Raw genomic sequence first — 14,262 nt, 5'->3', positions numbered from 1 at the left:
ACCCATAGACAGTGACCACTTCTGATGGGTCATTCAATTTATAATCCTTGTCCACGAGTTTGATACTGCCAATGGTATCGCTGAATTCTAACGGCGTTTTCAGTGTAACTTTGGCAATATCAAATGGACCGACTAATCCTGAATGACCAAAATGAGGGTGCCATGCAATGTTCTCTTTTTCGACTTTGATTTTGATTTTTTGGTTTTTGTCTGATGCTACTTTTGTACCAGCTACCACATAAATATATGGAGCGCCAGCCACACAATGGGCATTCGTGATAATTTCCGTTTTTGACAGAATAAATGCGGTACATACAATCTCCGTTTCTCTATCAGCATCAGTTAAATTGTCTTTGATTGCATACAAATATTCTGTAATAAAATCGTTTCGTCTCAGTACAAGCAAAAATGAACACACACAAAATTGATAGAATATTTGAATAGAAAATTCACACGAAAAAAAGAATAAAAATTATTCTAAAGCAGACTTACTTGCAGGGGCATAGATTCCAGCTACAAACTTTGCCTGTGACATGTTTTCAATTACTTCGCCCTTGAGAAGAGCTTGCGAAAAAAAGCCATCTGTTCATTTGTACATTAGAAAAAAAAAGTTGAAATTTTAAAATGAAAAATCTCTTGTAATCATAAAAAGCAAAATTTAAAACAAAACAAAATTTGTCTTACGTTTTCCTTGAAGTTCCTAGAAAAAGAAATTTCGTGTTCACTTTCAATTCTATAGAAACATCGCATTTTGTTGGATAAAAATGAAAATGATAAAGGAATAAAAAAAAACTTACCGAAAATTCAACGATAAATAGCACCAAAAACAAACCGTGTAGTAGATTCATTTTAATTTGCCAACGAAACAGAGTTTTAACCTGTTGCACAATGATAATTTGAGAAGAGATACTTTGAATTCATTTGGTCTCGTCTATGCGGTGGCGCCTCTTTTATACCATTCATCTACCAATAGCTGACACGTGCACTGCAACGTATAATTGATGAATAATGGTATTTTTCAGTTATGGAATTTACGAATTGAGGTCTACTAACACTATGCAAGAAATTTCAAAGAAAAATTTCCCCCAAAAAGGGAAGACTCATTTCCAAAGTTTTTTGGCCCACTTAATCCAAATCTGATACGGAAAGCAATGAACGTATCTTCAAAACTAGACGTGCCAGGACAAACTAACGCCAGATTTGGATTAAGTAAGCCCAAAAATCTTTGTAAATAAGATCCCTTCTCTGTTGTTGTTTCTTGTTGTTGCATAGTGTAATCATATTCAGACACTAAATGAAGCTCAATAACAAAATTCCTTTGATGGACACGTATAGCTGATACAACTTGTGTAAATTGCTAGCAAAAAATGGAATACGTTCGAAAACATTTTAAATTCTTTTGTTCCCCAGCCTGATGATGTTCCTAACAAAAATGAAACGTCGCATGATAAACGAATAACCATTTTCGAAGAACACATCACTTTTGTATTTATACAGATGGAATGAAAAAACCGCTGCGCGTGTACACCAACGGAATTTGGTGCATGTGATGCTGGAGTGAACAGTATATATGAATGGGTGAGATTGAAAACAAGACATATTCTGACAATATATCGTTATGATACAAAAACGAATGATTTTTTTAAAGTATAACATCGGCAGAGAATTTTTCGAAGTGAAACAACGTGTGTTACATTCCAATGAAATTTGTTTTCCATGATTCACTTTGAAAAACGTTTGCGCTAGTGTTTCGTTTGTAAATACTTGTTGGATAGTGTTTCGGTTCTAGGAATGCATGATAATTTTATTGATAAGGAATGCGAATTTCGATGTGGTGATAACACCAATGGATTGGGCACATGAAATCTATTTTTTTCAATTTTTGAACTTTTTTTTCGATTTTTGCCTGTTTCGGATCGTCTACATGGGAAGTTTGTATGAAAACCTCGGATCGCCGGTGGAATTACATTGTGTTTTATATGGTAAAATCTAGACATGGCCAAAACTCGGCAAAAATAATGTGTCTATCGCTCCCAAACCCTTATGTATACAAATTGATGGCTTCCCATTGAGCCATCATTCAACCAGCTCGTAAGTTCCTAATCCCTCGGACGCCGAAGACTCATGCTATTTCGCTTACAGTTGTTCCGATGATAAAATATTATCAGTAATAATATTTTATCATAATAATTATCATCATCGAATCATGATAATTATCATTTTCGGATCATGATAATTATATCATAATCGGATCATAATAACGGTTTTTTGCATCAAATTTACGTTTTCCACAAAAATTATCACATTTTATGAGAAAACAATGGGAAAAATAAATCAAAATGCACAATTCCAATTCAATTCGGTCGTTTATTCAGAATAAAAAAAATTCAACTGTCGCTACTGAACACAATCCAATACATAGTACATTTAAATGTACAATTGTACATAGAAGTGAGGTAGACGAACATATGTTTGAGATGACAATGTGTGCGTGATTTTGCTTCTCTGCTGTCCACTGATTACCAATCGTTCATGTGCAGCAGCAGCAGGTTCTCAAAAAGTTCATCAGTCAACCTGTCTGATTGTTTTGTTTCAAGTGTAAGGTTTTTTTCGATTGTATTTTTGGTACTTTTTCACACACTCTCTCACACACACAGAAATGTCATGCCACTACACTTATAGCAACTGTATAAATTTCGCTACTTTACGGATTCTGTACAACCAACACAGATACATTGTACTAAATCTGTATAACTTGTATGTGTCAGCGCATCTCAGATGTTTGACAGCTAAACACATACAAGCTATACAGATTTAGTACAATGTATCTGTGTTGGTTGTATAGAATCCGTAAAGTAGCGAAATTTATACAGTTGCTATAAGTTTAATGGTATGACATTTCTCTCTGTGCAGCAAAACCATCGGATTTGTTCTCATTCAATAGACACAATAATTGAAATTTTTTTATTCTGAATAAACAACCGAATTGAATTAGAATTGTGTATTTTGGTTTATTTTTCCCATTTATTTCTCATAAAATGTGATAATTTTTGTGGAAAACGTAAATTTGATGCAAAAAAAACCGTTATTATGATCCGATCATAATAACATATTATTAATAGTAATAACGTTATTATGCTGATATTATATTATCACTCTATCGGGAAATGAACAACTGTAATTTCGCTCACACTTACGTGCAATTTTTACCCGTATTGTTATACACGTCAACAAAGCAGTCTGCTTCACCGTAGAAAAGTAGTGCGCAGTAAGGAAACAAGAACGTACATATTTTGGCAACGTGGCTTCACTAGTGATTATGAATGAACGTAATTTCGTTACATTTCTCATTACGTTCATTCATAATCGCTATTTCTCGATTCTGGTACAGTACTTCATGTGTCCCATCGGCCAGAACTCGCATTTCCGAGCAGAATTCGGCAAAAATAATGTGTCCATCGCCTCCAAAACGCTATGAATAAAACCAAGTCATAATTTCACCAGCTCCGTAGTACCTATTCACTGGGATACCCAAAACTCATGCTATCTCGCTCACACTTACGTGCAGATGAAACTAACGAATGAAAACTAAAATGCATTTTTCTCAAATTTTCAAATTTATTCGGTTCTTTTGTTGAACATCAAATGACAGGGGCAAAAAAAGAGACGGTATTCAGCTTTTTCAGGCGCCTGAAACCCCTTTTTCCGAGCCTATTTTCTGCTTCTTTGATTACGTCTTACCCTTGGCTTCCGGATCCAATCAAGCAACGGTGCAATCGGTTGAAAAATAACTGGCTTACCACGCGAACGAAATATGGTCATGCCCACGAGTTTGTTATTCTTTTTCGAAACCATTGGTCCTCCAAACGAACAGGGAGTTCCCATGCTTTCATCTAAAGTGTAACACATCAAATGATTTGCATCAAATCGGTCGCCCAATCTCGACTTTATATCAAAACGTCTCGTTCTTGCTGTTCCATCCAATGTCATATCACCATAGACAGTGACCATTTCGGATGGGTCATTCATTTTGTAATATTTGTCCACCAAATCGATTCTGCCGACGTTGTCGTTAAACTCCAACGGTTCTTCAAGTGTAATCTTGGCAACGTCAAATGCGAATCCAGACAATGAGTATTTCTCATGAATTTCTATTTGGTCTTCGGTGACTTTGATTTCTGTCGGATTGCTTGATAGTTTATTAACTATTACATAGACATATGGGGCGCCGTGCACATTATGTGCACAGGTCAAAATCTCGGTTTCCGACAAAATTATTGCATTAGATTGGATTTGAACATCTTCGTCGGCATTGGCATATGTTTCCTTGGTAGCGGTGAGAAATTCTGTAATAGAAAAAGATCTCAGGATGAGTATTGGTTTATGAATCATGAAAAATCTCCGCTTTCGCCGTCGAAAAAAATATATGAAGATTAAAAGTGACTTTAAAAACCGGATAATAAATTGGTTTAATTCAAATCTCGAATGCACACTTACTTCCCGGTACCACTATATCGGCTAAGAATTTAGCTTCATTAGGTGTAAGCGAAGGTGGAAGTGGTTTCACGCTCTGAAATAAAAGCAAAATTACATTTTGTTCCCGTTATTGAAATGCAAATTGGGGCATTGAGATTAGATACCTTTGGATCATGGATAAAACCAAGGAATGACGTAATTGGGAGGAACATTCCGCGACGACCTGTTGTTCCATTTATACCCGTAGTTATGCCCACGATTTTGCCATTTGTTTTTGAAACGACTGGTCCACCCGAATCGCCACGTGTAATAATTTCGCCATCGTTCGTAGCTTCGCCAGTGGTAAAGTACAAAGTCTCAACTGGGTTGAATGTGTTGGCCCGTTCGACATCATATATATAGTTCGCATCGCAACGCCTCAATATCATTGGTCCGATGTTGTTCAACACGCCATACCCATAGACAGTGACCACTTCTGATGAGTTATTCAATTTGTAATCGTTGTCCACGAGTTTGATACTGCCAACGGTATCGCTGAATTGAATTCAGTGAATTCTAACGGTGTTTCCAGTGTAACTTTGGCAATATCAGATGCACCAACAATTAAATGACTATAATGAGGGTGCCATGCAATGTCCTCTTTTTCGACTTTGATTTTGATTTTTTGATTTTCGTCCGATGCAACTTTCGTACCAGCTACCACATAAACATATGGAGCGCCAGCCACACAATGGGCATTCGTGATAATTTCCGTTTTTGACAAAATAAATGCGGTACATCATCGCTTCTCTATCAGCATCAGTTAACTTGTCTTTGAATTCATACAAATATTCTGTAATGAAATCGTTTCTTCTCAGTACCCAAATGAACCATTTGCGAAGATATCCCGTGTACAGCGAAGCTGTGCGGATCTCGGCGGAGATACCGTACATACGCTATACGTGTGAGCGGAACAGCACTCTTCGCTGTGTTTACATTTCTATTGTTCAATACACATCAAAGTAGCCATGAGCGCACTGCTTCAGATATAGTGTATGTATGGCATATCCGCCGAACTCCACACAGCTCCGCTGTGCACTGAATTTCTCCGCAAATGGTTCACATGGGTACAAGCAAAAATGAACACAAACAAAATTGATAGAATATTTGAATAGAAAATTCACACGAAAAAAGAATAAAAATGATTCTAAAGCTTTCTTACTTGCAGGGGCATAGATTCCAGCTACAAACTTTGCCTGTGAAATGTTTTCAATTACTTCGCCCTTGAGAAGAGCTTGCGAGAAAAAGCCCTCTGTTCATTAGAGAAAAGAGTTGAAATTTTTAAATGAAAACTCTCTTGGAATCATAAAAAGCGTGTACGATAACAAAAATTGTCTTACGATTTCCTTGAAGTTCCTAGAAAAAGAAATTTCGTGTTCACTTTCAATTCTACAGAAACATCGCATTTTTTTGGATAAAAATGAAAATGATAAAGGAATAGAAAAAACCTACCGAAAATTCAACGATAAATAGCACCAAAAACAAACCGTGTAGTAGATTCATTTTAATTTGCCAACGAAACAGAGTTTTAACCTGTTGCACAATGATAATTTGAGAAGAGATACTTTGAATTCGTTTGGTCTTCCCTATGCGGTGGCGCCTCTTTTATACCATTCATCTACCAATAGCTGACACGTGCACTGCAACGTATAATTGATGAATTGTGGTATATTATAGTTATGGAATTTACGAATTTGGGTCTCCTTACACTATGCAACAAATTTTGGAAAAAAAACTTCCCCCAAAAAGAGGAGACTCATTTCCAAGGTTTTTTGGCCCACTTAATCCAAATCTGATACGGAAAGCAATGAACGTATCTTCAAAACTAGACGTTCCAGGACAAACTAACGCCAGATTTGGATTAAGTGGGCCCAAAAAACTTTGTAAATAAGATCCCTTCTCTGTTGTTGTTTCTTGTTGTTGCATATTGTAATCATATTCAGACACTAAATGAAGCTGAATAAAAAAGTTCCTTTGATGGATACGTGTAGCTGATACAACTTGTGTAAATTGATAGCAAAAAATGGAATACGTTCGAAAACATTTTAAATTCGTTTGTTCCCCAGCCTGATGATGTTCCTAAAAAGAGCGAAACGTCGCATGATAAACGAATAACCATTTTCGAAGATGGCTTTAGCCCAACACATCACTTTTGTATTTATACAGATGGAATGAAAAAACCGCTGCGCGTGCACACCAAAGGAATTTACATGAATTCCGTTCGCTTGAAAGTGAATCGCGAAATATTTGTTGACTATAGCAATCGTGCTTCACTTTAATTGAAGCAAAAATGTACGATACACTTCCAAGTCCATTGGAATGATGACTAATCTTAATAGTGGTTTTGGTTGTGACTTGATTTCGGAGTGAAAATTAAGTGGTAGGGAGCGCGAATTTCGATGTGCCGATAATTCCAACGGTGCACACAAAATACTCTATTAGAATCTAAAAACATTTTTTTAAAACTTTTTTTCGATTTTTACGACCGTCTACATGGCAGGTTTGTATGAAATTCTCGGAGCACGGCGCGGTTGCAATTATACATTGATTTATATGGTAAAATTTACACATGGCCAGAACCATAGGGAAAGTGCCACAATACATTTCACATGTAAGTCATTTGACACATAGCAGTCAATGCCATCTCAATTCCAACTCATTGAATCATTGTATTTTTCGGCAACTTTTTTCAAACGTGTATGGCTTTACTAGAATATAATCAACTTTACGGCGACGCTAACAGCTTCTCTGTGGGCCGGTACTACGCGTTAGCCAAAACGTATTGATGTTTCACAATGGTTACTTGATACATTTGCCAAAATACTATGATTTTTGTACTCTCTTCTACGATGTGTGTGCAGAGAAGCTGCTAGTGTCGCCGTAAAGTTGATTATATTCAACTCAAGCCACACACGATTGAAAAAAGTTGCTTTTGTAATGAATTAACACGATGATCGATATTTTTAACGATAAAATTCAGTTTTATTTTATTTCGGTTCAAATGCATGTGTTGCTTAGTCAGTGGCTTCTGTACAATAATGCTCTCTGTCCGAATGAGGGGAAACAATATGGCCGATCTCTACATTAGTCGATACATTCAACTCACACACTTAGTACATTCAACTCACACGTACAGTAACTTCAACTCACACACTTTATAGTTTCAATCCATTGGCATTTGACAGTTCAAATTCTACATGCCATTGCAAATAACATTACAACTCGGCCTATTCTGACATGTAATCGACCACGATTAATTATAATTCTAAATCCTCCTCATTCCCTAAATATTCATAATCTGTACAATCATCATCTGTTATGTTCTTATTGCTATTTACAATTTCATCTGTTTCGCTTTCATTTTCACTTACATCTGTGTTGCCTTCTTCGTCCAGTTCTTCAATGTTTTTACACGGTTCTAGCCACTTTTTCATTCTACTGGAATCAATTACACTATTATATGGCATCTGTGTTACTTGGCAATTTTCAACGTCTGATACTACATATCTGTCATGACCGACGGGTGGAAGCGACAGTTCGAACTTCTGGCCCTCTATCGACTTAATTTTGAAGCATTCTGTCATATTCAATACACGACACTTGTCAGCCGTTGACAGTTCATGTTGTACACATTGTTTACAAAACAAGATAGCAACTAGTGAAAATTAACTGATTTTTAGGACTGAAATCAATGAGTTATAAAAGGGGCAGCAAATTTCAAATGTATTCAGATATATTTTGAATAACCTATTTAAACGTAAAAATCACATATCGGTAACCAAATCGAATATAATAGAAATTATAGCCAAACAAATGAAAGAACGTATTACTTAAAAAAATGCCGATGTTAGTTCTCAAAAACAGTTGTAGAGGGCCAGAATGATGAACATACATTTCTATAGTTTCAGTACAGAAATACGGAATTGCTTCCACCCGTCGGTCATGACCCAACTGTTTGCGAATTACATAAGGCCCCTTGTATTTCGGAATTAATTTTTTGTTCTTCCCCACTGTCGTGTCTACATTTTTTATTACAACTAAATCACCTACTTCAAATTCTTTTGCGGGCTTATGTTTTTCCTCAAAGTATTTTTTATTGTACAACTGAGACTTCTGAATTTTTTGTTCTGCTTTCGCAATAATTTCGCTTCGATTCTCTGTTTCTTTTGAATAAAGATCATGCAAATATTCAGTCAATTCATCGACGGCAAGTCCATGCTGTTCCACATTGAACAATAGTTTACTCGGTGTTTGGCCAGTTGTGCAGTGCACCGTATTGTTAATAGCGAATTCAACGTCAACCAATTTATTTTTCCAATTCGCGTGATTCATGGGCTCGGTCAACTTAGACAATACACCTATCAGTGTACGATTCACTCTTTCAACTTGACCATTTGACTGTGGTGAGGCTACTGCATTCACAACTCGCTCAATTCCCTTCTCATTACAAATTTTTTTAAATTCTTTCGAAGTAAAACACGTTCCTCTATCATGCACCATTCTTCTGGGTCTACTGTATTCTACAAAATATCTCTTCAATGCACATATAGATTCTTTCGAACTGGTGTTCGTAGCATATAACTTTGTAAAGAACATCCAAGACAATTTCCCAGTCGAAAAATATCCCGAAAGAGGTGCCGCATGTCAATAACAATGTGTAATCCACTCATCGAACACAAACACATATACAAATGCATCCTCACTCATTCCTACAATCGTGACGAATTGTGTGCTATGACTGAATGCTGTCACATCGCCGCTATTGCGATTGAATGTTTCTCAACAAATCAAAACATGTACGGCACCCGTTTATATGAATGAATACACGGACAACGATTCGCCACTCATTGCTACAGCTGACCGAATGCATCTTATGGTGTATGCGGTAGCTGCGTGTTGTTTGTAAACAAAATACCGTTATGTTCGATACACAGAATGATGCGCGTTGCTTTTCAATAGATTTCAATATTTCATTTATCCATTGTCAATCGACAAGTGATGATGCACAAACGCAATAAATAAAATCACTCAAAATGGATTCGAACGACATTTTTAATCGAATAAATAGTGGTAATTTTTATTTCACTTGAAATCTCAAGCAATGTGATACGAAAAGCAATTTTTGGGATTCTCAATTACAGATCAGGGCTATAATACAGTCGGAATACGCTTGAATATTCCAAGATGTGCGGCTACAGAAGCTTGTTGCGTATTTCCATCTTGTTTGGAAACAAATACCAAACGGTTTCCACAAGCAATTAGAAAGTCCGTGATGATGAGTCACAAGTTTTATATTCCACTAAAAACTGCCGTATGCCATCATCATTTAAGCACTCCTAATTGGAATGAGCTAATTGAATCGCCATATCAATTCCATATGTATTCAAGGAAGATGATTGAAGAGATGTTTTCGTTGTGCACAAGTTCTAAAAAAATTGAAACTGAAGTGAGCGATGTCATGAGTGATAAAGATATCAAAAAGGCGACTGGCTTAACTCAAACTCAATTCAATACGATTTTGTACAAGTCACCATCACTATACAGATCGCTGCAAAGACGAGGTAGCTCAAATGACACCGAAGCACGAAAAATGGCCCATTTCGCTCTTAGATATTATCTTCGCCAACTGAGGACAGGTGAAACAAAGGAATCGCTAGCTCTGATCGAGAAAGTGTCTATAGACACTCTTCGAAAATATATCAATAAAGCCAGGGAAGCATTGAAAAATGATTTCGTTCCGTTATATCTCGGTAGTCAGAACCTTTCACGACAGTTCATCAATGACCACACAACATTTACGGCCAGAGAGTTATATTGTGGCGGTGATTGCAGTAAATTGATTGTAGTTTGGGATGGAACATATATCTATACCGATAAAAGTACTAATTATGAGTTCCAAAAGCAAACATATAGCGTTCAAAAGAAAAGGAATTTAATTAAACCTATGATGTGTGTTTCTACTGACGGAACAATTATAGATATATTTGGACCATATCAAGCTACTGACAATGATGCCACAATAATCATGAAATTATTTAACTCTAATGATTTGTCACATATATTTAAGCCCGGTGATGTGTTCATTTTGGACAGAGGTTTCAGAGATGCCGTCAAGTTTTTGGAGGATAGGGGATTCGTAGTTAAAATGCCGAAACTTTTAAATACCAAAACAGAGAGTCAGTTTAAAACCAAAGAGGCAAACGAATCGAGAGTCGTTACGAAAGGTCGTTTTGTTGTTGAGGTTCGAAATGGAACCATGAAAGAATTTTGGCATTTATTCAATCAAATATGGGATACTTATTCGATTGAGCACTTTCACGATGATTTTCTCATTGGAGCTGCGATTATAAATGCATTCCTTAAAAAAATTATTTCTGATAAGAATGATTCCGAAAATATAACAAATAGGATGCTTCAGTCCATTGATAAACCGAACATTTTGAAAAACGTTGTTGGATCTCGAATTTTTCAATTGAATCTGCCCAAGTTTCAAGCAGTGACATTCGATAGAAATGGTGAATCATCCATTCCAGACTTTTATTTTCCACAGCTAACCGAAGGAGACTTGAAACTAATATCTCTCGGAACATATCACATTAAAAATGCCACATCATATTATGCGCAGCATATACGGGATCATGATAACGAATTTTTAATTTTTGTTTGCCCCAACGATATTCGCGACCAACTCCTGAAAGGATTGAATATTGAAAACAATCCAAGCAATCTAAATTTTATTTTAACGCAAATTGACTCGCGTTTTAAAAGTCGTGTCTGCCACGATTCGGTCATCATTTACGACAATACATTGAAAGGTTCCGATTCTATCATTGCCTATTATTGTTCTTGTCAAGTTGGTGCGAGATCGCTTGGATGTTGTTCACATTCGATGATGACTCTTTGGTATTTGGGCTACGCACGGCATCAGCCTTTAATTAGAGAGCCCGCCAAACACTTAGATAATTTCTTTGTGAACACTTAAGTAATGTATCTTTTGAACGATTAATGTGCAACGAAATTAATAAACTAAAAAAATATGTTTTGGCTACATAAATACAGTTAATGATTTTTTTCTAACGTATTATGAGCTCGCGCTCTCAAGCGACAGTAGAATTTGAAAAAAAATATTCGCAACATCGACATACAGTGTGTATCGAAACAAACACTCCAGCGGAACATGCTGTGAAGCATTTATGAATGTAGATTTCTTTTGCTACACACTGTTCGTCGCTGTTGCGTGCGCATGCGCGGATCCCGAATACGAATACATGCACGCCTGCGAGAAACCAATCTCATACATGTTGGTGCGTGATACACTTTGGTGTAATGAACACAGACCTTGTGTCTGTGTGTTTGTGGATGTCTGTTTACTAAAATGAAACACCAATTGGAGCACTATAGCGACATCTGACAAGATATTTCCCACTGGGAAGAAATGAGTCGATTTTTAGGTGAAGTTTTTTCGTAAAAGAATCAACAACTACTAGCACATGCTTACGCTTTGAACCAACTGCTTCAAATGGACCGATGTGATCGATATGCCCTGTGTCAAAAGGCACTGGCTTCTTCGGAATATTGTATAAATTACGCTCGTTGCTTCTGGGTGCCGCTGAATAATATATACACTTCAAGCAATTCCTAATAAATGTGTTCAACTTTTCTCGCATCAATGGGAACCAATAATGCTTCTGAATTTGATTTGCACATTTATCAATGCCAAGATGCCCATAATTCTCATGCACTGCTCTCATAATACTATCTTCCATTTCCGTAGGCACATACAACTGTTGACATCTGTCATTCACCCGAAAAACTAACCCGTTTTCTAATTCATATCCCTTCACATCACTTCTCTCCAACTTGCTTCTTAGTTTTTTAACTCTTGGGTCACGCGACTGTGCAATTTGTATGTTCAAATCAACCTCATTTTCTGCGATTGTGCAAATCTGTGATATTCTACTTAAAGCATCCACGTGAGCCATTTGTTCACCACTTCTGTGTCTTACTTTAAAATCAAATAACTCAAATCCTAAAGTCCACCTGGCAATTCTAGGGTTAATGTTCTTTTTCTCTAACGTCTGTACTAATGAATTACAATCTGTTACCACTGTAAACACAATCCCTTCCAATAACGACTTAAATCGCTCTAAAGCATTAACGATGGCTAGTGTTTCCAATTCAAAGCTATGGTACCGTGACTCTGGTTCTGTCGTTGTCTTTGAATAGTAAGCAACTGGGTGAAATTTGTTGTCCTTTTGCTTCTGTAATAACATTCCACCATACCCACGCGTACATGCATCTGTGTGTAGCTCTGTTTCACGTTTTGGGTCAAAAATACACAACACCGGCGGCTCTAAAAGTTTCTTCTTCAATGTTTCAAACGCATCCCTACATTCTTCTGTCCATTCGAATTTCACGTTTTTCTTTGTTAAATTGGTCAACGGTTTGGCAATCGTAGAAAAATTGTAAATAAATCGCCGAAAATACGAAAATAATCCCAAGCATCTCTGTACTGCGTGTGAATCTGTTGGCACTACGTATTCTCTTATGGCTTTTAAATGATTATCATTTGGTCTCATTCCATTCTCATTTACAATATAACCCAAATATTCAATTTCACGATATGCGAATCTACACTTATTAAAATTTAACCTCAATCCAGCCTCTGCTAACAATCGCAATACTTCTCACAAAATATCTTCGTGTTCCCTTAACGTTTCTGTGGCTATATTGATATCATCCAAATATACAACAATTTTTCCCGCATCAATCAAAGGCTTTAGCACACGGTTAATTAGCTTCTGAAATACTGGTGGTGCGTTCTTCAGTCCAAAAGGCATGTAACAATACTCATATTGATCCGTTGGTGTAACAAATGCCGTCAACGGTATTGACTCTTCTTCCATCGGCACCTGATGAAATCCGGTTTCTAAATCTAATGTACTAAAATACTTTTTCCCACCCAAATACGTTAAGCAATCCTCGATTAATGGCAACGGATAATGATCTTTAACTGTTATTTTGTTCAAAGCACGATAGTCGACGCACATTCTCAAGTCTCCGTTCTTTTTTCTCACTAACACAATCGGCGATGCGTAAGGCGATTCACTGTGTCTAATTATTCCCCGAGCCAACAAATCATCAATTGTTTTTTGTACCTCTGCTTTTTCTTTAAAAGACAATCGGCGTGGGCTACTGTACACTGGTGCATCACTGGTCAATTTTATTTTCATAGAATACGCTGTCAATTTTTTTTCTTTGTCAAGCAGTTTAACGTAACTCTTGTCGATGGTAGACCTCAAAGCATCTGCTTCTCTTTTATCTAATTGTTTGTCAATGTCAATTAAATCTGATAACAATTCATCCGCCTCAGTTGTATTTATTAGCATAATAAGTTCATCAAAGTTATTTAAATCTTCTGGCTCAATTAAATTAACGCAATATTCCATACGTTCTTCACATGACATAAGGTCATTAAGCAAGTTAATCTCAGGGTCAGACTTACACATTTTCTCTTTACCTACTTGTGGCACCGTTTTCTTTTTCTCTGGACTCTTAAATAAATTGAACAATTCAAGTGCACTGACGGCGGTTTCATTTGGAATTTGGGCTTTATTTCTATTTAATTTCAATAAATTTTCAATACTGTATTTTATTTCTTTTACTTGACATAAAGGGATATTCATTTTTCTGAGCGAATCTCGTCCGACAAGTAGATCGACGGCTGCTTCTTCATCTGGCAAAACA

The 14,262-nt window shown here is 36.6% G+C and overlaps 1 long non-coding RNA gene across 1 annotated transcript; it reads right to left on the bottom strand.

Annotated features, from left to right (window-relative positions):
- Positions 1-492: 492 nt before the first annotated feature.
- Positions 493-906, bottom strand: LOC129572178 (uncharacterized). Its single transcript, XR_008688401.1, has 3 exons — positions 798-906; positions 685-700; positions 493-582 (listed from the first exon to the last, which is right to left on the bottom strand). It is a non-coding gene; the product is annotated as an uncharacterized LOC129572178 (long non-coding RNA).
- Between the last annotated feature and the right edge of the window lie 13,356 nt (positions 907-14,262).

Source organism: Sitodiplosis mosellana, unplaced genomic scaffold, assembly GCF_009176505.1.
Source record: "Sitodiplosis mosellana isolate CC-2019 unplaced genomic scaffold, AAFC_SMos_1.0 Smas_scaffold_4352, whole genome shotgun sequence".
In the NCBI taxonomy this organism is placed as follows: Eukaryota; Metazoa; Arthropoda; class Insecta; order Diptera; family Cecidomyiidae; genus Sitodiplosis; species Sitodiplosis mosellana.
Note: the sequence above shows the minus strand (reverse complement) of the source record. Positions and strands in the feature narration are given on the sequence as shown.